This window comes from Tachyglossus aculeatus, chromosome 11 (genome assembly GCF_015852505.1).
Source record: "Tachyglossus aculeatus isolate mTacAcu1 chromosome 11, mTacAcu1.pri, whole genome shotgun sequence".
NCBI classification, from domain to species: Eukaryota; Metazoa; Chordata; class Mammalia; order Monotremata; family Tachyglossidae; genus Tachyglossus; species Tachyglossus aculeatus.
Genome location: NC_052076.1, coordinates 9,110,506 through 9,132,826, shown reverse-complemented (window position 1 = coordinate 9,132,826; position 22,321 = coordinate 9,110,506). Strand labels below are relative to the sequence as shown.

Sequence of the window (22,321 nt, the reverse complement as noted above, 5' to 3'; positions counted from 1 at the left end):
TCCCTGACCATAGGGAGCTTAGAGCCTAGAGGGGGATTTGTGGCTGGTGGAACACAAAGAGGAATCTCGAGTTTATTATTATTATTAGCAGTAGTAATAATAATAAATTGTCCTGCACTTATTTTGTGCTGCGTACTGGGGAAGAGACAAGATAATCAGATTGGACACAGTCCCTGTCCCGTCTGCAGCTCACAGTCTAAGGAAGAAACATGAAAGAAAATTATTCCCTATTTTACAAATGAGGAAAAATGAGGTACAGAGAAGTTAAGCATCTTGGCTAAGGTCACACAGCCGGCATGTATTGAAGGTGGGATGAGAACACCCGTCTTCTGCCTCTCAATCCTGTGCTCTTTCCCTTAGGCCAGCTGGCCTTGAGGAGTTGGGCAAACCAGACTCTGCATGGAAATCTATGGGGCTGGCCAAGGTCAGATGCACCTCCTCAGGAAGTCTTGGCTTCTTTCATCCCCTCTGGCTCTCTGACTCTGAGCTGCCCTCCTTTCCTTGAAAAGGGATCAGGAAATAAACCGGTCGTAATATTTTCGGACTGACTCGGGACTGCCTCAAAGCTGCTCGTTTGGGCTCAAGTAAGCCTGGAGCACATAGTACCACAATTATTATTATAAGCTTCTTGATTAGGAGGAAGTCTATCATGTTCTTCTGTTGCACTTTCCCAGGTGCTTAGTACAGTGCTTGGCACATAGTAAATGCTAAATAAATACCACAATTATGATTATGATTATAGTTAGCATTTTGGTTAGCAGTGAAACGATCGTGGGCTTCTGTTGCACTTTCCCAGGTGCTAAGTATAGTGCTTGGCACATAGTAAGTGCTTAAAAATGCCACAATTATTATTATTATTACCATAAGCTTCTTGGTTAGCAGGAAAACTATAGCATTTTTCCCAGGTGCTTAGTGCAGTGCTTGGCACATAGTAAGTGCTGAACAAATACCACAATTATTATTATTATTACCGAAAGCTTCTTTGTTAGCAGGAAAATGATAATGTGCTTCTGTTGCAGTTTCCAAGGTACTTAGAATGGTGTGTTATACTCAGTAGTGGCTTAATAGAAATCATTGAACAATTGATCAGAGGGAATTCCAATAACACTAGAGCGAATAAAGAAGTTGCTATCCCAGCCTTCCTGTCCCCAATATGTATTTTTTTCAAAGGACTCTTAGGCTGGGGAACACTGGAGTTATTGGTCTACCAGATTGGCAGATAAATTCCTCCTGTTCATGGTGAAAAGTCAGATCCCAGGATTCCAGAGGAATCCACAAGAAGCAAGCCTGGATGCTAAATTCCCGTCGATATGACTGGGCTTTTTTTTTTTTTCAAGAGAAATCTTTCCTGTCTGTTCTCCCCTGAGCTGACCTGAGTTTTATTTGGTCCTAGTCCAGTTGTAATAAATGCTGCAGCAGAGAATGAAAGACCAAGAACACAGGCCTAGCCAGACGTGAGATTTTTCTCCTTAAGCATAGTGGGAAAAATGGAACCTGCTGGCCTCTCTCCCACTTATTTAAGCTGAATAATAAGCCTAATATATCATGGGTTCAGATCCCTACCGTCAGCCACGGAAAGGGGCTCCCTGAGCATTGGAGTAATTACTCGGGAGTGAAGTGGTGTCTTGGAAAATAAATTTAAATAGGCCAGTGAATAAACATCCCATTTCTGCTTGTTGGAGGGCTCTAGCCAGCCTCCTTGGTGGTTGACCAGAAGGGAGCTGCCTCATCCCGAGGGGAGAACAGAGCCTTGTTCTCAGGAAATGGATCAGGGGCTGCATTTCATGCCTGAGTTGTGACTGTCACTGTCTTGAGGATGCAGGAGACCCCCTCCCCAGAAGAGCCGGATAGTATTTTGGGGATGTGATTGTATTTTGGGATAACGTGCCTGAGTAGAAACGGTCCTAGGAATTGTAAGACACAGATCCTGGAAAAGCGGGCCAGTGATATTTATACTATTTACCCCACTGCTCAGGCAGGGGACGCTACTGGAAAGAGCATGGGGTCTGAATGTGGTAATACCTGGGTTCTAGTTCCTGTTCTGCCACTGGTGTGTTGGGTCACATAGCCTTTTTAAACCTCAGTTTCCTCTTCTGTAAAATGGGGATATTCATATCTTCCTCACAAGCACATCGAGAGGGCAAAGTGCTGTCATGGTGGAAATGCGTGGAAAAATAAAAGCTCTAAATAAAATTCAGGGTATTGGAGGAGTGTTGTGGCCTAGAGGGAAGAGCACAGGACTGGTGGGGGTAGTAGACCTGTGTTCTCATCCCTGCTCTGCGGCTTGCCTGCTGTGTGTCCTGGGGCAAGTCAGTCAACTTCTCTGGTTTCATTTTCCTCATCTGTAAAATGGGGGTTTAATACTTTCTCCACCTCCCTTTGAGGCTGTAAACACCAAGTGTAACAGGAACTGTGACTGCTCTGGTTGTATCATGTCTACCCCAGAATGCGGCATATAGTAAGTGCTTAACAAACATCTCAATCATTATTTAATGTGAGTCACAGTTGCAAGCAGCTCCTGCACCTGGTCAGTATCAGGAGGGGAGATGTGAGATTTCTGCGCTCTAAGACACTGCCTCTCTGTGTGGCAGGCACTTTTTCTTTCTCCAAAAGCAATAATAAGAATAGCGACATTTGTTTATGTCCCCAGCACTGTAATAAGCACCAGGGAAGATACAAGACAATCCAATGTGCCACGATCCCTATTCCATATTGTGCTCACAGTCTAACGTGGAGAACACGTATTGCAAAGTAAAGTGAAGTGACTTGCCTGAAGTCAGAGCCAGGGTTAAAACCCAGTTCCTCTGACGTCCAGGCCAGGACTCATTCTGCTCAGCCACACTGCTTTCAGTGAGCTGTGTCTGAGAGAGCTGACTGTTTGGGTCCTGGTTGGTCAGTGCAGGGATGTGCAGAGTAAAGAGGAGGTGTCACAGGGTTGGATCTAGCATCCCCAGTAACCAGGGAGGGTCAGCCTGCACCTCTCTTTTCTGACCCACGTAAATGTTGGGGATGAAGCAGTGTAGCTTAGAGAAGCAGTGTAGCTTACTGGATAAAGTACAGGTCCGGGAGTCAGAAGGACCTGGGTTCTAATCCCAGCTCCGCCACATGTCTGCTGAGTGAATTTAATAATAATAATAATCATAATAATGGCATTTATTAAGTGCTTTCTATGTGCAAAGCACAGTTCTAAGCGCTGGGGATGTTACAAGGTGATCAGGTTGTCCCACGGGGGGCTCACAGTCTTAATCCCCATTTAACAGATGAGGGAACTGAGGCACAGAGAAGTCAAGTGACTTGCCCAAAGTCACACAGCTGACAATTGGCAGAGCTGGGATTTGAACCCATAACCTCTGACTCCAAAGCCCGTGCTCTTTTCCACTGAGCCAAGCTGCTTCTCTATTTAGGCAAGTCACTTCACTTCTCTGGGCCTCAGTTACCTCATCTGTAAAATGGGGATTAAGACACTGAGCCCCATGTGGGACAGGGACTGTGTCCACGCTGAATAGCTTGTATCTACTCCAGTGCTGAGAACAGTGCTTGGCACATAGTAAACACTTAATAGGTCCTGTCTTATGTTGTTGAGTCATCTCTGACCCATAGCAACTCCATGGACACATCCCTTCCAGAACACCCCACCTTCATCTGCAATCATTCTGATAGTGTATCCATAGTTTTCTTGGTAAAAATAAGGAAGTGGTTTACCATTGCCGCCTTCTGAGCAGTCAACTTGAGTCTGTGCCCTCGACTTTCTCCCATGCCACTGCAGCCCAGCACAGGTGAGTTTGGACTTGGAGCAGATTGCCTTCCACTTGCCAGCCACTGCCCAAACTAGGAATGGAATGGGTAGGCCTCTGCTTGACTCTCCCTCCCAGAGCCAAGACTGGTAGAGTACTAGAAACTCTCCAGGTGTGATCCTGAGAAGGTCACTTAATAAGTATTATTATTATTGTTATTGTTATTATTATTACCACCTGCCTCACCCACAGGAACCCCTGAGGTACCTGTCTGGGCAGGGAAACACAAGCAGCAAGCCATCCGCTAATCATTAGATTATGGCAGCAGACTTCTGGTTTCCAACGATGTCCCCCAAACCCGGGACTCAGGTGTTAATGAAATCAAACAAAATGAAAATGGGTAAATTATTCCCAGCGATGAACACCTCCACGGTGCCACGCCTCACCAGTTTCCAATACTGCCTCGTTCTCGAGACAACCGGAGGACAGACACGATTCTATCCACTGGACGGCGGGCTGAAAGGGGAGGACAAAAGAGACAAGATATTGCAATCCCGAGGTCAGTGACCCAAGAGCTTGTATAATTATAGAATTTCATTTAGAGCCAACCAAACCGCTTCCCTGAGCTTGTTGGCAAATTAGGAGCTAAAAATAAATCCCATTTTTTTAGCTTCTGAAACTAGTAAGGGGTCCATTCTGTGTATCAATGCTGGGTGAGGGTTGGGGGAAAGAGGAGAGGTATAGAGAGAAAGCCAGGGAAGGAAGTGCAATAGGGGTGATGACCGCTACCACAAAATTATTTTGATTTGAAATAAACCACAACTTCAACAGAGAATGATCATTCTGGCCTGGTAAGGGGCCTTGTCCCCTCGCATCACTGGGTATGGTTCTGGGGATTTGGGGTATTTAGGATTATTTTCATTTTTGTTTAGGTGAAGGAGGGGGTGGGTTTGTGTGTTTCTGTTGTTCTGCCCAATAACCTTGGACTGATAGCTGTGTTTCCCACCTTCCCTTTTTAACGTTTCTCTACCTGATTACCTTATATCTACCCCAGGGTTTAGTACAGTTCCTGGCACATAGTAAGTGCTTAACAAATGCTATAGTTATTATTATTATTAGGGGGTAGAATTCTTTTTTCTTTTTCTAGCTTTGAACAGTGTCTGGCCCAGGGCACTCAATACCCATTGTGGGGCCCCAGTCAATCAATCAATCATATTTATTGAGCGCTTACTATGAGCAGAGAACTGTACTTGGGAGAGTACAACACAACAGAATTAGCAGACACTTTCTATACCCAAAAGGAGCTTACAGTCTAGAGGGGGAGAAGTTATAATGGGAGGAATAGGGACTGAGTGCCCTTTCAATGCAGGGCACTGGGGTAACCATTCGGGAACAAAACAACAGGTGAAAATTCAGTGCCACAGTGGAAAGAGCCCGGGCTTAGGAGCCAGAGGTCATGGGTTCTAATTCCAGCTCCACTACTTGTCAGCTATGTGACTTTGGGCAAGTCACTGAACTTCTCTGTGCCTCAGTTACCTCATCTGTAAAATGGGGATTAAGACTGTGAACCCCACGTGGGACAACCTGAATACCTTGTATCTACCCCAGAGCTTAGAACAGTGCTTGGCACATAGTGCGTGCTTAACACATACCATTATTATTATTATAATTATTATTATTATTATAAGAACAAATGATGCATGGCTATTGCATTGATCTGATACAAACTTGGGACGTGGGGAGTTGATCTGGGAAGACTTGCTGGAGGAGGTGGGATTTTTTAGGAGGACAACAGTGAGGACACTGAGGGTGATGATGACTTGATAAAGGGGACAAAGTACTTAGGTACTCATCCTCCCCACTCCCCACAAAGCACAGGGCTGGTGCGGGGTGAAGACAGCAGCCTCTCCACTGTGGAAGGCCAACTTAAAAGGATGAAATAAGATAAAAAGCTGAAGATCAACCAATCAATAAACTGCCCTCGCCACAAATTGATTGATCATTTCAACCACCTCTCACTCCATAGCAGACAGGAGAAAGAAGGAGAGACATTGCTAGATTCTACCTTAATCGAGATCCAAAGATCAGATGTTCTCAGACACAGATGTACGCAAACACATACACAAATCAGGAGAGGAGGGAAGTGCAAAGAGCCCGAAACTATTATCCCACTTAACTACATGTCCTAAATAAATGAGCACTGCCTTCAGTTTTTGCATTTTGGGGTCTCTGAGAGAGCCAGAAGGCCACACACTGCAAAGAAGGCAGAGGTGGTTCAGAGAGCAGAGGCAGAGAAGACTTCAGGGATGGGGTGTGGGGGGAATACTGATTTGTTGAGAAAGGTGAAATAGGTCAGATATGTAGATTCCAGAGAAGCAGCATGGCTCATTAGAAAGAGCACGGGCTTTGGAGTCAGAAGTCGTGGGTTCAAATCCCGGCTCCGCCACTTGTCAGCTGTGTGACTTTGGGTAAGTCACTTAACTTGTCTGTGCCTCATTTGCCTCATCTGGAAAATGGGGATTAAGATTGTGAGCTCCATGTGGGACCACCTGATCACCTTGTATCCCCCCACCAGCACTTAGAACAGTGCTTTGCACATAGTAAGCGCTTAATAAATGCCATTTAAAAAATGGCCCAGAAGGGATATAAAAATCACCTATGGAGATAGAAAAGTTCAGTCTCTAAACAGGGATCAGAGTTAAGGAAGGAAGGGCCTGGAGGATTTGGAAGGAAATGGAAGATTTAGATGAAAATGTAAAATAATGTCTCTGTCAGGGAATATGGCTATAGGATGAAAGATTTGTCCCTCTCTTGGGATGGGTAAACTAAAACTGGGAAGGATCATAGCTGGGAAGAGTAGCGTGGCCTAGTGGATAGAGCATTGTCCTGGGAGTCAGAAGTACCTAAGTTTTAATGCTAGATCCATCCCTTGTCTGCTTTGTGACCTTGGACAATTCAGTTAACTTCTCTCTGCCTCAGTTACCTCTGCTGTGTAATGGGGATTAAGACTGTGAGCCCCATGTGGGACAGGGATTGTGTCTGTCCCAATTAGCTTGTATCTACACCAGTGCCTGTACAGACTAAGCGCTTAACAAATAGCATTCAGAACAAAAGAGGACACCTCCAGGGATCTTTTCTGGAAGTCCAGATGAACTCTTTGGGCACTTCTGAGCTCTGCGGGCTCCAAGTCCTTTGACCCTGAGATTTGATTTCCAAAAAATCCAAGTTACTTGGAAGCCAAATGATGGCTTCTTTCTCTTCCATACTGCCTGCCTCGACTGGGCACATTTAAGTATTTTTAAGCACCTAGATATTTGAACTCTGCAAATAAGATGGAATAATGAATTATCAGGGCCAGAAAGGTTGAGAAATCACAGGATCTCAAGAGAAGAAGCTCAAAATGCAACAGTGACTCATTCTCATGGCTGCTGAAGCTTTGCCCACTGTATATTTCCTTGCTCCTGAGTAGCCCATTGGCTACAGCCCCAGGTCCTGAATTTAAGCATTGTGCTTTGTTGGCAGGTGGCCACTGATGGCCCTCGAACACCCTGAATATGTACAAACATGTCACGTCTTATGCCAGGTGTGCAGTTCCAAGAGCATGGGCCTGCGAGTCGGGGGACCTAAATTCTAATTCCGGCTATATCACTTGTCTCCTGTGTGACCTTGAGCAAATCACTTAACTTCTCTGTGCCTCTTTTTCCTCATCTGTAAAATGGGGCTAAAAATATCTTTTTCTTCCTCCCCAGTAAACTGTGAGTCTCATGTGGAACAGGGACTGTGCCTGATTTGTTCATCTTTTATCTACCCTAGTGTTTATTGCAGTGCTTGGCATGTAGTAAGAGCTTAACAAATGCCACAACTATTATTACTATGATTATTATTAGTAGTATTATCATCATTCACATGCTGTTTTGAGCAAGTATGTCCAAATTACTCAAACCTAGACTATTTCTCTGAGGAGAGGCCTAATCTCTCAGGCTCTGTAATTTTTGTGTCCCTCACCCAGATCCCTGTAAATTGTGATATTTATTATCATTATTATTATTATTAATGATGTTAATAATAATAATAATAATAATGGCATTTATTAAGTGCTTACTATGTGTAAAGCACTGTTCTAAGCACTGGGGAGGTTACAAGGTGATCAGGTTGTCCTAAGGGGGGCTCACAGTCTCAATCCCCATTTTCCAGATGAGGTAACTGAGGCCCGGAGAAGTGAAGTGACTTGCCCAAAGTCACACAGCTGACAGTTGGCAGAGTCAGGATTTGAACCCATGACCTCTGACTCCAAAGCCCATGCTCTTTCCACTGAGCCACTCTGCTTCTCCAAGCACTTTCTGTGTGCAAAGCACTGGGGTAGATAGAGGATAGTTCAATTGGACTTCATCCCTGACTCTTTCAAGGTCATAGTGTGAGGGGGAAGGCAAACGGGTAGTTGATCCCCATTTTACAGATGAGGAAGCTGAGGATCAGAAAAAATAAGTAAACACGGGCACCGCTTCTGAGCCATGGGACTCCACGGCAGGAGCTGAGGTGAAGAGAAGCTGGTTGCTAAAAATAAAACACAAATAATAATAATTGTGGTATTTCTTAAGTGCTTACTGTGTGCCATACGTTGTACTAAGCTTAGGGGTGGATACAAGCAAGTCCCTGCCCCATTTGGGGCTCTCAGTCTCAATCTCCGTTTTACAGATGAGGTAACTGAGGTCCAGAGAAGTGAAGCGACTTGCCCAAGGTCACACAGTAGACAAGTGGCAGAGCAGAGATTAGAACCCATGACTTTCTGACTCCCAGGCCGGTGCTTTATAGGCAACCAGTGCTAAACCCATACTGGACAGAGGACAGCTGAAAAACAAATTGTCCAATAAAATAAAAACAAAAAATGAACTGGACAAATGGCAGGGCTAAGTTACTGAGAAAATCCCCCCCCCCCCCCCCCCACAATTGTTTAGGGTTTCAGGAATCTATTCATTTCCACTGGAGATCTATGTAACCCAGGCTTGCTTCTTTTTATGAACTTTTCTTGACGAAGAAGTAGTTTCTCCCTGAGAATTTTCATAATTAAAAAGAGACTCTTTCATAAAGTACACGGTGAGAAATCATCTCACTGAGTTCTCGCTAACCACGTTTCTGTCTGAAAAACCATCTTGCTATGATAAACACTGTCCGCGTGTTTATCTTTAGATTCAGCGCTCTATGAAGTGCCGTAATTAAGCCAGCAGGGTGGATACTCAGAAGAACTCTAGAAGATTGCTTTGAAGATGAAAGTCATTAGATTTCAATGGAAACCCGGAATACAAGATCCCATTGACATAAGAATATTTAACCTGTATCCTAAAGTGCCATAAGCTATTGATAGTGGGGTAGATAATAGCTTGATTGCAGTAATTGCAGAGGAAAAAAAAGGATTATGTGCTCCAGATATAGTCAATGGTGTTTCCTATTTTTACAGGTCAAATTTCTGTAGAAATCGAGAAAATTTATGGGCAACAGACTTAACCAAGAACTCCTGAGATCTCCTTCTAGGATTCCCTTGGCAACACAAAGATCCATCTAACAAGAGAATCCATTGCTCTATTCATTCATTCAATTGTATTTTTTGAGCACTTACTGTGTGCAGAGCACTGTACTAAGCACTTGGGAAGTACAAGTCGGCAACATATAGAGACAGTCCCTACCCAACAACGGGCTCACAATCTAGAAGGGGGAGACAGACAACAAAATAAAACAAGTAGACAGGTGTCAAAATCATCAGAATAAATGCAATTAAAGCTATGTGCACATCATTAACAAAATAAATAGATTAGTAAATATGTACAAGTAAAATAAATAGAGTAATAAATCTGTACAAATCTATACAAGTGCTGTGGGGAGGGGAAGGAGGGAGGGCGAGGGGGTTGGGGAGGTGGAGAGGAAAAAGGGGGCTCAGTCTGGAATCTATCAGTACCAGATAAGGGTCAGAACTGCTGGAAATTGGAATGTCTGAAATGAAGCCAAACCAACCTCTGTGTTAGTCCGGGGACTAAGCAGGGTTTTTTATTGACTGCAGTAAGAGACTGCTAGCCATAAGCCACCTGTTCAGGCCCCAGATGATTCCCTTAAAAACAGAATCTGGGGGAAGTGGAGATGTACCACAGAGAATGGCTAAAGGGGTCCCATCTGAAGCACCAGGACCTGGCCTACTCAGATGAGGCTTAGTTCAGTGCTCCACACAGGGTAAGTGCTCCATAAATACCTTTGATTGATGGATTGACATTAACAGTCCCCAGATCTCATGGTCTACTTATTTGCTCCACCTTTCTCAGAAGACTTCGGTCCCTCAGTCTGATCCTGATGATGGCAAATGTAGTATTTACTAAGTTTTTCCTATGGATTAGGCCCTTTGGGATCCTGCTGCATTTGGCTTCACCACCTTGGTTCTGGTGGAGAGATGAAGCTCGTATCCCCAAATACCGTTCCAAGGTTGTACTCTCCTGACAAATCATTCTGGGACAGTGGGATTGACACTGAGGAGAGACAATCCTGTCTAGCAAGATATTGGACAACCACAGGATGACTCCGTTTGCAACAGAGATGCAGTGTGGCTTAGTGGAAAGCGCATGGTCCTAGGAGTTAGAGGACTTGGGTTCTAATCTCAGCCCTGCCACTTGTCTGCTGTGTGACCTTGGGCCAATCAGATGGCTTTTCTGTGCTTCAGTTACCTCATCTGTAAAATAGGGATTAAATCCTATTCCCTCCTACTTAGAGAATGAGTGCCCCATGTAGGACGGGGTTTGTGTACATGACTACCCTGTATCTACCCCAGCATTTAGTACAGTGTCTGGCACAAAGTAAGAGCTTAACAAATTCTATTTAAAAAAAAACAGAAACAAACAAAAAAAACCACTTTCCTTCATCTTGGAAGTCACTGGGTAATGGCCCATCCCAATGGACAGGAAGAAACCAAAGTGACCTAATGGAAAGAGTATGGGCCAAAAAGCCAAAGGCCTAGTGTTTAGCCCCAGCTCTGCCATTGTTCTTCTGAATGACCTTGGGCATGTTGCTTAATATCTCTGTACCTCAGTTTCATCATCATCAATCGTATTTATTGAGCGCTTACTGTGTGCAATACTGTGTGCTTACTGTACTAAGCGCTTGGGAAGTACAAGTTGGTAACATATAGAGACAGTCCCTACCCAACAGTGGGCTCACAGTCTAAAAAGTTTCCTCATCTTTAACCTGCTCACCCTTGCTCTCAGATTGTTATAGTTGACTATGATTATCATGCATCTACCCAAGGCTTAGCCCAGGGCTTTGCACATATCATATGCCTAACATTCACTCCATTCAAGAGTATTTACTGATTAATATCACAAATATATGGGACAGGCTGAGGAAATGGAGACTCTGAGAAAGACGGAGCTAAGGAAGGGACACAATGTCCCCTTGATGATCCAGTACTTGAAGTTTCAGAAGATGTCTACCAACTTCTTTTCACTGTACTCTCCCAACCACTTAGTACAGTGCTCTGTACACAGTAAGCCCTACTGAGAGCTCACCTCCTTCAAGAGGCCTTCCCAGACTGAGCACCCTTTTTCCTTTCCTCCTCCCCACTCCCCCGCCCTACCTCCTTCCCCTCCCCACAGCACCTGTATATATGTTTTTACAGATTTATTGCTCTATTTATTTTACTTGTACAAATTTACTATTCTATTAATTTTATTAATGATATGTATATAGCTATAATTCTACTTATTCTGATGGTATTCACACCTGTCTACTTGTTTCGTTTTGTTGTTTGTCTCCCCCTTCTAGACTGTGAGCCCGTTGTTGGGTAGGGACCATCTCTATATGTTGCCGACTTGTACTTCCCAAGCACTTAGTCCAGTGCTCTGCACACAGTAAGCGCTCAATAAATCCAATTGAATGAATGAATGAATGAATGAATAAGTGCTCATTAAATACTACTGATTGAGTGCCGGCATTATAATCTCACTTCCCACCTCTCCACCAGACTGCAGAAATCGGCAGACGCACACCGGGCAGAGAGAGTTCAGAGGGGCAGATGGATGGACAGGAAAAGACTGAGAGACATAGCCAGAGAGGCAGGGAGAGTGTTGCCATTTTTTCTTAGTAGCAAAATCTTAAAATGATGTTTCCATCCACAGGGTCCAATTCCAAGGAAGCATGGAGAAGAGAGATTTCTCTCTCAGCTTTTTAAGGTGGACCCTCACCCTCCCTCTGACAAGGCCTGAGAGTTCTCAACCAGCCCCCAAGTCTCCAGTGACATTCATGAAGGGTGGTTTTCTGGCCTATGAACTCTTTGAAGGCTATTCCCGTCAACCCCATCACTCCTAAAGTCTCTGTCCCCTTTTTGCCCCCACACTTGCAATGAAAAATTGGCATTCTGTTGCCATCTATGGCATTTGCCTAGGTGACTGGGGAAAAATTGTAATGGATAAACATTAGGTATTTACCTGCCCGAAGACAGGGGCCTGAATCAGATGACCTCTTGAGGCCACCACCAGGTCCTGGAGTCAATGATCCAACTAGTTTGGGTTGGAAGGTGACCCTGCCAGGGCCAGGAGCCTGAAGATGGAGTTTCCAGTTTCCCAGAACAGAATTTATGCATTGGTAATTCCTCTCAGGAGTCGCTGTCAGTATCTACCATTTTGCAGAGTTGACAGGGAAATAGTTGAGAGACACATAGATTTATTAACAGAATAGGCTGGGACTGGGAGTGAACATTCATTACTGACATGTATTAACAGTATTCCTTAAGTGCTTATTGTGTGCCAAGTACCTGGGGTAGGCATAAGACAATCAGACCAGACAGACCCTGTCATATGCAGGGCTTAGAGCCTAGTAGGGAAGGAGGGAGGGAAAGCAGGTATCTTATTCCCATTTTACAAACCAGGAAACTGAGGCCTAGAGAGGTTAAGTAACCTGCACAAAGTCACACAGCAGGCCAGTGGCAGAGCTGGGATAAGAACCCCAATCTCTTCACTTACAAGCTCACGTTTTTCCTGCAGCAATCAATCACTGGCATTTCTTGAGCATTTACTCTGTGCAGAGCACTGTACTAAGCACTCGAGAGAGTAGACTACAGTGTCTCACTTCCCAGAGAAAAAGTGTCATGTGGAAACTGACATTCAACCTGGCCCAACCCCCTAATCCGAAAAACAAAACACAAAAATGATTTCTCCCCATACAGTGGGATTGAGTGATGGGAATAATTATTGTTCAAATTCTTCAAAGTTAACCTAGCCATCAGAGAAGCCCAGCTGGTTATGAACGAAGTATGGTACGGTTGCTATTTTAAGAGAAATAGGCTTGTCAGGACCACCTCTACTCTTCATAGAGGTTGCCATGTATTAGAAGATGAATCCTGCCTCACCGTTAATTTTGTTAATGAATTGTAAATAACCAATCCAATATGGAAAATGCTTGTAATTTCCTTTGAAATTCCAACCATGTCTGGCTTCAGTTACAGTACAATTCTCTGAAGAATCCTTTTGTTGATGCTGTCACTTACGTATGTTGAATATATGTTTTCTTATACAGGACAACCAATTATCTCACTCCTGAGTAGCTGAAATTCCCCATTCAGCCAATGCCACTTCTGCTTCCCCACCACCTTGGTGACCACAGATCTAAGAAGAAGCATGGCCTAGTGGATAGATAGAACAGTGGCCTGGGAGTCAGAAGGACCCGGCTCCTCCACTTGTCTGCTGGGTGACCTAGGGCAAGTGACTTTACTTCTCTATGCCTCGGTTCCCCCATCTCTAATATGGGGATTAAGGCTGTGAGCCCCATGCGAGACAGGGATTGTCAGCTTGATCAGCGAATTTGTACCTCAGCACTTAGGATGGTGCCTGGCACATAGCGCTTAATAAATACGATTTAAAGAAAAAAAAAAATCCCCTCTCCTTACAAAGCCTGATTTTCCAGTAGGCTTTGGGGGCTTGAGGAAGTCTTTGTGGCAAATCTTTAACTTTCAAGGAACCTCTTCAAAAAGTGGTTTGCCATTTCTGGAAACAGTGGGGTGCCTGACTGACGGAGGTGACAGATGTTGGGTTTCTGCAGGTCTTTGAAAGCAGGAAAAATAATCACCAGCCTGTGGCCTGTCTCGAGGGTGGGAGTTGGAAACCCTGGCCTTTCAAAATCACTTCCAAGTGGACATTCCTTGGCTACTCCAACCTCACAGAGCCCAAACAGAAAATGGGAGTAGCCATAAATCCATTAACAAATGAAAGGTATGTGTTGGGCATTCCTGTAGGAAGACCACTGGGGGCAACTTCCAACACCACCAGTCATAGCAACCCAATAGCCAATTCTAGCCCTTACTTATACTTATCCTCAGCCTTTGCGTAAACATGCATATTTAAGTATTGACTTGGACCACTCTATAAATATTTGTACATTACTTTAGAATGTCAGTGCCTTGAGGGCAGAAAACATGTCTTCTTCTGTTGCACTTTCCCAAGTGTGAGAAACCAGTTGGCCTAGTGGTAGATGCATTCCCTGCCCACGAGGAGCTTACAGTCTAGAGGGAACTCCATACTCTGACTCAAGAGTGGAATCAATCCCAATGGGTGTGTATTTGCCAACAAGGGAGGAGGATAACTGGCCTGTTTTGTATCTGTGCCCAGGTTCAGCTGTTAAATTCTAGTTGACTGGCCTGAACCATATTCTCCCCCACTTCAAAGCCATATTAGAGGCACATCTCCTTCAAGAATCCTTCCTTAACTGAGCCCTCTTGTCATTTTCTTCCATTCCCTTCTGCATCGCACTGATTTGCTTCCTTTATTCATCCCTTTGGCATCTAGATCCCCCTCCTTTCCTCAACCTCTCCCTTTAGCTCCTCTGCCAAACTGACCTTGTTCTCCCTATCAAGGGGTGTCTAAAATTTTAAATTTGCAAAGGGCCATTTCCCCTCCAGAAAAGGAAGGTGTTCTCACTCCCAGAGTCAACCACTGTTCATGACAATAGGCCTGGGAGAGGAAAGACCGTGGGATCTGCACCCTCAGGAGGGATGGGAAAGGGAAGGAAAGGGCCTATGGTGAGGGCAGCCCTTGACCAAACAATCAGTCAGTGGTATTTATTGAGCACCTACTGGTGCTAGGCACTGGACTAAGCACTTGGGAGAGTACAATAGAGAGAGTGGATATAATTCTTGCCCTCAAGGAGATTACAATTTAGCAACCAGCTTCCAACCCATCTCAAGCTTCCTTCTATGGACAAAGGATTGTTTATCTCTTATGGACCATCCTCTGACCACTTCTTCTCATCTTCCTCCTCCTCTGCACCTCCTCCTCCTCTGTGCCTCCTCCTCTTTCTTTTTCTACTCATCCTCCTCATCCTCTTCCTCCTCCTCTTCCTTCTCTGTGCCTCCTACTTCTAATCCTCCTCCTCCTCCTCCTCCTCCGAGCAAAGCCCTACCAAGTCGGTGCTGTTCCCACTTGGACTTTAAGAGATCGACTGAGGTTGTTTTGTAGCATGCTTAGTAGAAGGCAGGAACTCCTTCCGAGTCTCCAAGCAGGCCCCACCCAAAAGTATCAGGGCCTGAAAGCCCTGGTTTGGAAGTCACGGGAATTCTGATGTCCTGTCAGTTTTTAATGCAAACTCTGAAAGTTCACGGACGCTACACTGCACAATCTGAGGAAGATAAATCACTGTTACTTCCAGCCAGTTGACAGCAGTTTAAGCAGCTACAATCATCAACCACCAAGGGAGTTTCTTTTCTCTTACTAAATGCAAAAGTACCCCAGAAATTGGCAATATTGCCACATTATCAGGGGCCTGGCTTTTTACATAAATATCAGCAAGCAGTAAGTAAATTCTGTTGACGAAATGTAATAAAACAAAGACAGTTTCAAATCTGACCAGTCCCCAATGGATTCTACAGCCTTGTACTACTCACTTACTGCGTGCTGCTGAGATTATAAGGTTTGCTTTTATCTGTCAGAAATCAATATTTCAAACATCGGATAAAAGAGGAAATTGAACTGGGAATAGGCTGAAGGGCTGTAAAAACTACAAAGCACAATTATCAAAAAGCACTTAAAGAACTTAATGGGACACACATATAAAAATGCTCAAATTAATGTCAGGGAACTATAATGAGAACTTTTTCTATGCTTTTTGATCCAAATGCAATGTAATTTGAGTGTGGGCAGGTCAGTCAATACAGTTTTCAATTTATATGAAGCCCCAAGGACTTCTAGCAATCCATTTGTTAGAAATGAACCATTACATATGATTGGTTAATATTTCAATTTATTGAAAATACATTATTTTGCGTGAAGTGTTTAAGTTGTTGAGATTTAACCATTACCAACAGTTATGATAAAAATAGATCTTCAGATAAACAGACTTTACAGTCAAGCTTTTAATAAGCACCACTATAACTAGAAAATTGGATTTCAAGGGGAGAAAACGTCATAGGGAAAAGTTGCAGCCTGGGAAACGATGAGGTGGGAGGGAGAGGAAGCTTACATACACATGCACACACACACACAAACACACACACAGTCCAGCAGAGATTAACCTGGAGAGCGGCATGTATTGCCTATTTTCTGAAATGTTGACTGTTCCTTTTGGTGCTTTCTTCCTAGAAGATAGGATAATTTATTTTCTTTAGTGATAACTGACCCAGTGGCTCATTTCTGGGCCAGAATAATTCTTGTGACATCACCCTCAGCGGAAATCTGGGACCTGGGGTTATTTACCCAACTCTAATGAAAGCATTTCATGCTTTCCATCTTCAGCAAGCTGCAGAAATAAGAACTCATGAGTCCTTCTGTCTTTTGTGCACTGATGGCTCCATTTCACCATCAACAAAACTGAGACAAGGAGATCAAAGGTGAAGTTGGACTTTGTACTAACTCTATCCCCAACAATCAATAGAATTTATTGAGTGCTTACTCCGTGCAGAGCTCTTGTACTATGCTCTTGGGAGAATTCAGTAGAGTAAGAAGACCTGATTCCTGCCCTCAAGGAGCTTAACAATCTAGTGGGGGTGACAGACATTAAAATAAATAACAAGTAGGAGGAAGAACCCGAATATAAAGATTTGAATATAAGTGCTGCGCGGTCAAATGTAATAAAACAAAACAATGCTTACTCCATGCAGAGCTCTTGTACTATGCTCTTGGGAGAATTCAGTAGAGTAAGAAGACCTGATTCCTGCCCTCAAGGAGCTTAACAATCTAGTGGGGGTGAGAGACATTAAAATAAATTACAAGTAGGAGGAAGAACCCGAATATAAAGATTTGAATATAAGTGCTGCGCGGTCAAGGATGAGTATCTATGTGCTTACTGGGTATGGACTCAAGTGTATGGGTCCTAGAGTAGGGAGGGAAATAGGGTGGAGAGATGAGAAATTGATCAGGTAAAGCTTCCCGGAGGAGATGTGATTTCAGTAGGGCCTTGAGATTGGAGAGAGTAGTGTTTGTCAGATGTGAAGGAAGAGGGAATCCCTGGAAGGAGGGAGGGTGTGAACAAAGGTTCACTGGCAGGAGAGACAAGAGTGAGGCACAATGAATAAGTAGGTCAAAATGCTCTGATTGGGCCACTTCATTGCCCATCAATCAGATTTGCCTGGGGGACACACCAATCAGGTCAGACCTAGAGGGAGCCAACCCTACCACCAAGTCATTGTATGAGACCAATCAGATGGCAGGATGGGGACTCCACAAACGGGGTGGATCATAAATCAATATTGTTTCAGTTAGAATCTGAATATCAAAAGCTGACTGAATGCCTTGTATTTTCAAGGAAGTTAATTTGTTGGAAAACTCAAGATTGTCATGTAACTGTTTAAATATTGTCTGAGGTATTACAGCCCTACTGGAGATGGAAGGATTCAGATATTTTTAAAGTAGAAGCTGGAAGAGAGGGAGAGGGAGACAGAAAGACAGGGATGGGGAGAAAGAAGCAGAGAAAGGAGGGAAAGAGAAACAGAGAGGGAGGAAGGAAAAACAGAAAGAGGTAGGGAGAGAGAGAAACAAAAAGGGAGGGAAAGAGATGAAAGGGCAGGAGAGAGAATGAGAGACAGAGAAAGGGAGGGAAAGAGAAACAGAGAGATGGTGGAAAAAAGAGAATAGAGTGATGGAGAGAGAGGGATAGAGAAAGCGAGAGAGAGAGGAAGAGAAAGAGAGGGAGAAGAAGTGAAAGACGAGAGTAAGAAGGTGAAAAAACTTCTATTTGCTGGATTTTTCAGGCATCAAAGAAACAGGAGTGGGAAAGGATGGCTCAGAGGAGAACAGCTTCCCTGGTTGGCTGGGTCTCTGTCACACTGGTTAGAAACCAGAGTCACATGGCGCTCCATTTTGCCCCTGCTAGAATGAAGCCACTCTGTTTGGGAGAGAATGGAGTGAGAAATGAAAGTGGTCTGAGGTGACCCTTTCCCTTGCATAGGAACATATCCTAGGTGGCTTTCTCTCTGTTGGGTACCGACAAGGGCATACTTACGTGGAAGACACAAGGCCAAGGGAACTGGAGGAAGAAGGGGTAGGGGCTTACCCAACAGAAGTCACCCAAGGATGGCATAGGGCAAGAGTCTGATTGTCTTCCCCATTGGGCTGTAAGCACCTTGAGGGCAGATACCATTGCCTTTTACTTTCCCAAGTGCCTTGTACAGGGCTCTGCTTGTTGATGAGGAGGATGATGATGATAATGATGATGAAAGGCATACCCCCTTCCCCTCGCCACTAGCTCTTAGTGACAGCTAGATTTCAGCAATGAGAGAATCCTGAGGGAGTGAGTCCTTAGAAGTGCCATAGAGGAAGAAATATAAATTCATTCATTCAACTGTATTTATTGAGTACTTTCTGTGTGCAGAGCACTATACTAAGCACTTGGGAAGTACAAGTTGGCAACATATCGAGATGGTCCCTACCCAACAACGGGCTCACAGTCTAGAAGGGGGAGACAGACAACTAAACATGGAGAAGCTAGGGGCAGGAGTTTAAGGTAAAGCATCGTGGGAGTGGCCACATTTCACCAGGTGTTCTGGATTCCCAGAGCATATCACTCGGACTTTTTCCAAGTTATGAACCCTGTGTGAGAGAGTGACTGTTTCTGACCTGATTAACCTGTATCTACCCCAGTACTTAGTACAATCTTTGTCACACAGTAACAAAAATAATTGTGTTTGTTGGAAGACCTAATACTACTAATAATAATTGTGATATTTATTTTTTTCATGATATTTGTTAAGCTCTTACTATGAGCCAGGTACTCTACCAAGTACACGAATACATACAATCCAGAGGGACACAGTCCCTGTCCCACATAGGGTTCACAGTCTTAATCCCCATTTTACAGATGAGGTCACTGAGGAAAAGAGACATGAAGTGGCTTGCCCAAGGTCACACAGCAGGCAAGTAGCAAAGCCACCATCAGAACCCAGGTCCTCTGACTCCCAGTCCCTAGCTCTTCCCAGTAGGCCATGCCATTTCTCAGGAACACCCATACTTCCCTTGCATATTTCCTCCTGCTTTCAAGACATTTCTACTTGGATGTCTCCCTGTCACCTCAAGCTTAACATGCCCAGAACAGAACTCCTTATCTTCCCACCCAAACCCTGTCCGCCCCATGACTTTCCCATCACAGTAGACAGCATCACCATACTTCCTGTCTCACAAGCCAGTAACCTGGGCCTTATCCTTGACTCCTCCCTTTCATTCAACCCACATATACAATCCATCACTAAATTCTGTCAGTCCCACCTTCACAACATCGCTAAAATCTGCCCTTTCCTCTCCATCCAAACTGCTACCACGTTTTTAGTACAATCAGTCATCCTAACCCACCTGGATTACTGCAGCAGCCTGCTTGCGGATGCCCCAGTCTCCTGTCTCTCCCCACTCCAGTCCATATTTCACTCTGCTGCCCAGATCATTCTTCTACAGAAACGTTCAGGACATGTTTCCCCACTCCTCAAAAAACTCTGGTGGTTGCCCATCCACTTCTGCATCAAACAAAAACTCCTCACCACTGACTTCAAAGCAGTCAATCACCTTGCCCCCTCCCACCTCACTTTGCTAATCTCCTACTATAGCCCAGCCTGCATACTTTGCTCCTCTCATGCTAATCTTTTCATCGTGCCTCAGTCTGGTCTAACTTGCTGCTGACCTTTTGCCCACATCTTGCCTTTGTCCTGGAATTCCCTCTGTCCTCAAATCCGAAAGACAATTACTCTCCCCTCCTTGAAAGCCTTACTAAAGGCACATCTCCAAAAGGCTTTTCCTGACTAAAACCCCCTTTCCTCTTCTTCCACTCCTTTCTGTGTCACCCTGATTTGCCCCCTTTGTTCTTCCCTCCTCCCAGCCCCATAATACTCATGTACATATCTGAAATTTATTGGTTTATATTGTCTGTCTCCCCTGCCTCTAGACTGTTAGCTCATTGTGGGCTGGGAATGTGCCTGTTTACTCTTGTATTGTAATCTCCCAAGCACTTAGTACAGTGCTCTGCACACAGTAAGTGCTCAATAACTATGACTGAATGAATGAATTCTTCCCTTTCTCTTACTCAGTTCCCACAGCCTGCATTTCCCTCCTGGAATCACGGACTAGACTTGATATCTCCCCCACAACCCTGAGAAGCCCTCAGGATTCTCTCATTGCTGAAATCTAGCTGTCACTAAGAGCTAATGGCGAGGGGAAGGGGGTATGCCTTTCATCATCATTATCATCATCATCCTCATCATCAACACCAAGCAGAGCCTTGTACAAGGCACTTGGGAAAGTAAAAGGCAATGGTACCTGCCCTCAAGGTGCTTACAGTCCAATGGGGAAGACAACCAGACCAAGCACCAAATATTGAATAAAAAATGGGACTGTAGATTCAAATAATGAAAACAGCATGGCCTAGTGGAGTAAAGGCCTGGGAGTCAGAGGACCTGGTTTTTAATCTGGCTCTGCCACTTCTGGGCTGTGTGATCTTGGTCAAATAACTTCACTTCTCTGTGCCTCAATTCCCTCATTAGTAAAGTGAGGATCCAGACTGTGAGCCGAATGTGGACTGTGGCCAACCTCATTACTTTGTATCTATCCCAGCCTGGCATACAGTAAGTGCTTAGCAAATGCCATTAAAAAATGACAAAAAATGACAAAAGTAAACGGTGTGATAAATCAGTAAATAATGTGTGTGTGTGTGTGGTTGTACACCTCTGTATCATCTTCCCTTCAGCTGCAGAGACAGGACTTTTCAAAGTCCTTTCAACAACTACTCTTTCCTGAAGAGAGTGTGCATTGGGCATTATTAAAGTTCACACCAACCTACCCCCCCACCCTCCCAGTTACTGCTTCAGTGATATTGCAAAGAAAGGAAAGAGATGTGCTGCACTTTTCAATCAGAGAAGGTTAAGTGCTCTTCTTAACTCATAACTCTTTTTGGTATCATTAGGCACTGGGTAGCAGAGAAGAAACGGAGAGAATTCTGCCCATCTGATTTATGCTTTTAGAAGAGATTTCTGAAGAAATAGAAAACAGGTGATGGTTGTGCAGAATACCCTATATCTTACTGCTTCCTAAACAGAAGTGGACGTCTTTTGCACTGCAGGGAAATTGCTTCCAAAGGGCACGAGTGAGAGAAGGAAATTTTTAAACCACATTCTGCAGAGAGGAGTTTGCAATTAGGATGGATGGTCATCTGAGTTATGGCTGTTAGGGTTCTGCAGGGCTTACTTCATGAAAAGATGAAGCACCCAGGCCTAGTAGCAAGAGCATGGTTCTAGGAATCAGAGGACCTGGGTTCTAATCCCAGCTCTGCTACTTGCTTGCTATGTGACCGTGGGTGAGCCATTTAGCTTCTTTGTGCCTTTGTTTCTTAATCTGTAAAATGGGGATTCTCCCTTCCCCTTAGACTGTGAGTCCCATGTGGGATAGGGACTGTGACTGATCTGATTATTTTGTTTCTACCTTACCTCTAGGCTATGCACTCCTTGTGGGCAGGGAATGTGTTTACCAACTCTATTTTTTATGGTATTTGTTAAGCACTTAAAGATATTGTTAAGCACTGTGGTAGATACAAGCTAATCAGACTGGGTACGGCCGGTATCCCACATGGGGCTCACAGTCTTAATCTCCATTTTACAGATGAGGTAACTGAAGCACAGAGAAGTGAAGTGACTTGTCTAAAGTCAAACTGCAGACAAGTGGAGGAGCTGGGATTAAAACCAAGATCATTCCCAGGCCCATGCTCTATCCATTAGGTCATGCTGCTTCTCTTGTATGGTACTCTTGCAAGTGCTTTATTACAGTGCTCTGAAGTAACACTATTAAGTGGCTGATTAATACAGTGCTTGTCTGATTCTGATTCTTCCCCACACCTACCATGATAATTATTATAAAAGTCATCCCTAGAGTTTGGAATTCTTGGTATCCCCTAAGTATTAACTTTGCGTTTTCCGAATAGGTTCAGCCATTCAGAAACAGTGAGGAAATCATGGAGGAGCAAATTCTCTCAGTTTCAACATTAACCAAAGGAAATCGCCACTGGCATTGGAGATGAATTCCACTTCCCGGGGAATAAAGTACCTTTTTTACTCCGGATACTGAAAGAGAGGGGAGTTCTAACCTCACAAAAGAAGAATG

General features: G+C 44.2%; 1 non-coding gene across 1 annotated transcript; it reads right to left on the bottom strand.

Moving 5' to 3' along the window:
- Positions 1-3,786: 3,786 nt before the first annotated feature.
- Positions 3,787-3,924, bottom strand: LOC119935256. The gene has a single exon (XR_005453142.1). It is a non-coding gene; the product is annotated as a small nucleolar RNA SNORA7 (small nucleolar RNA).
- Positions 3,925-22,321: the final 18,397 nt, after the last annotated feature.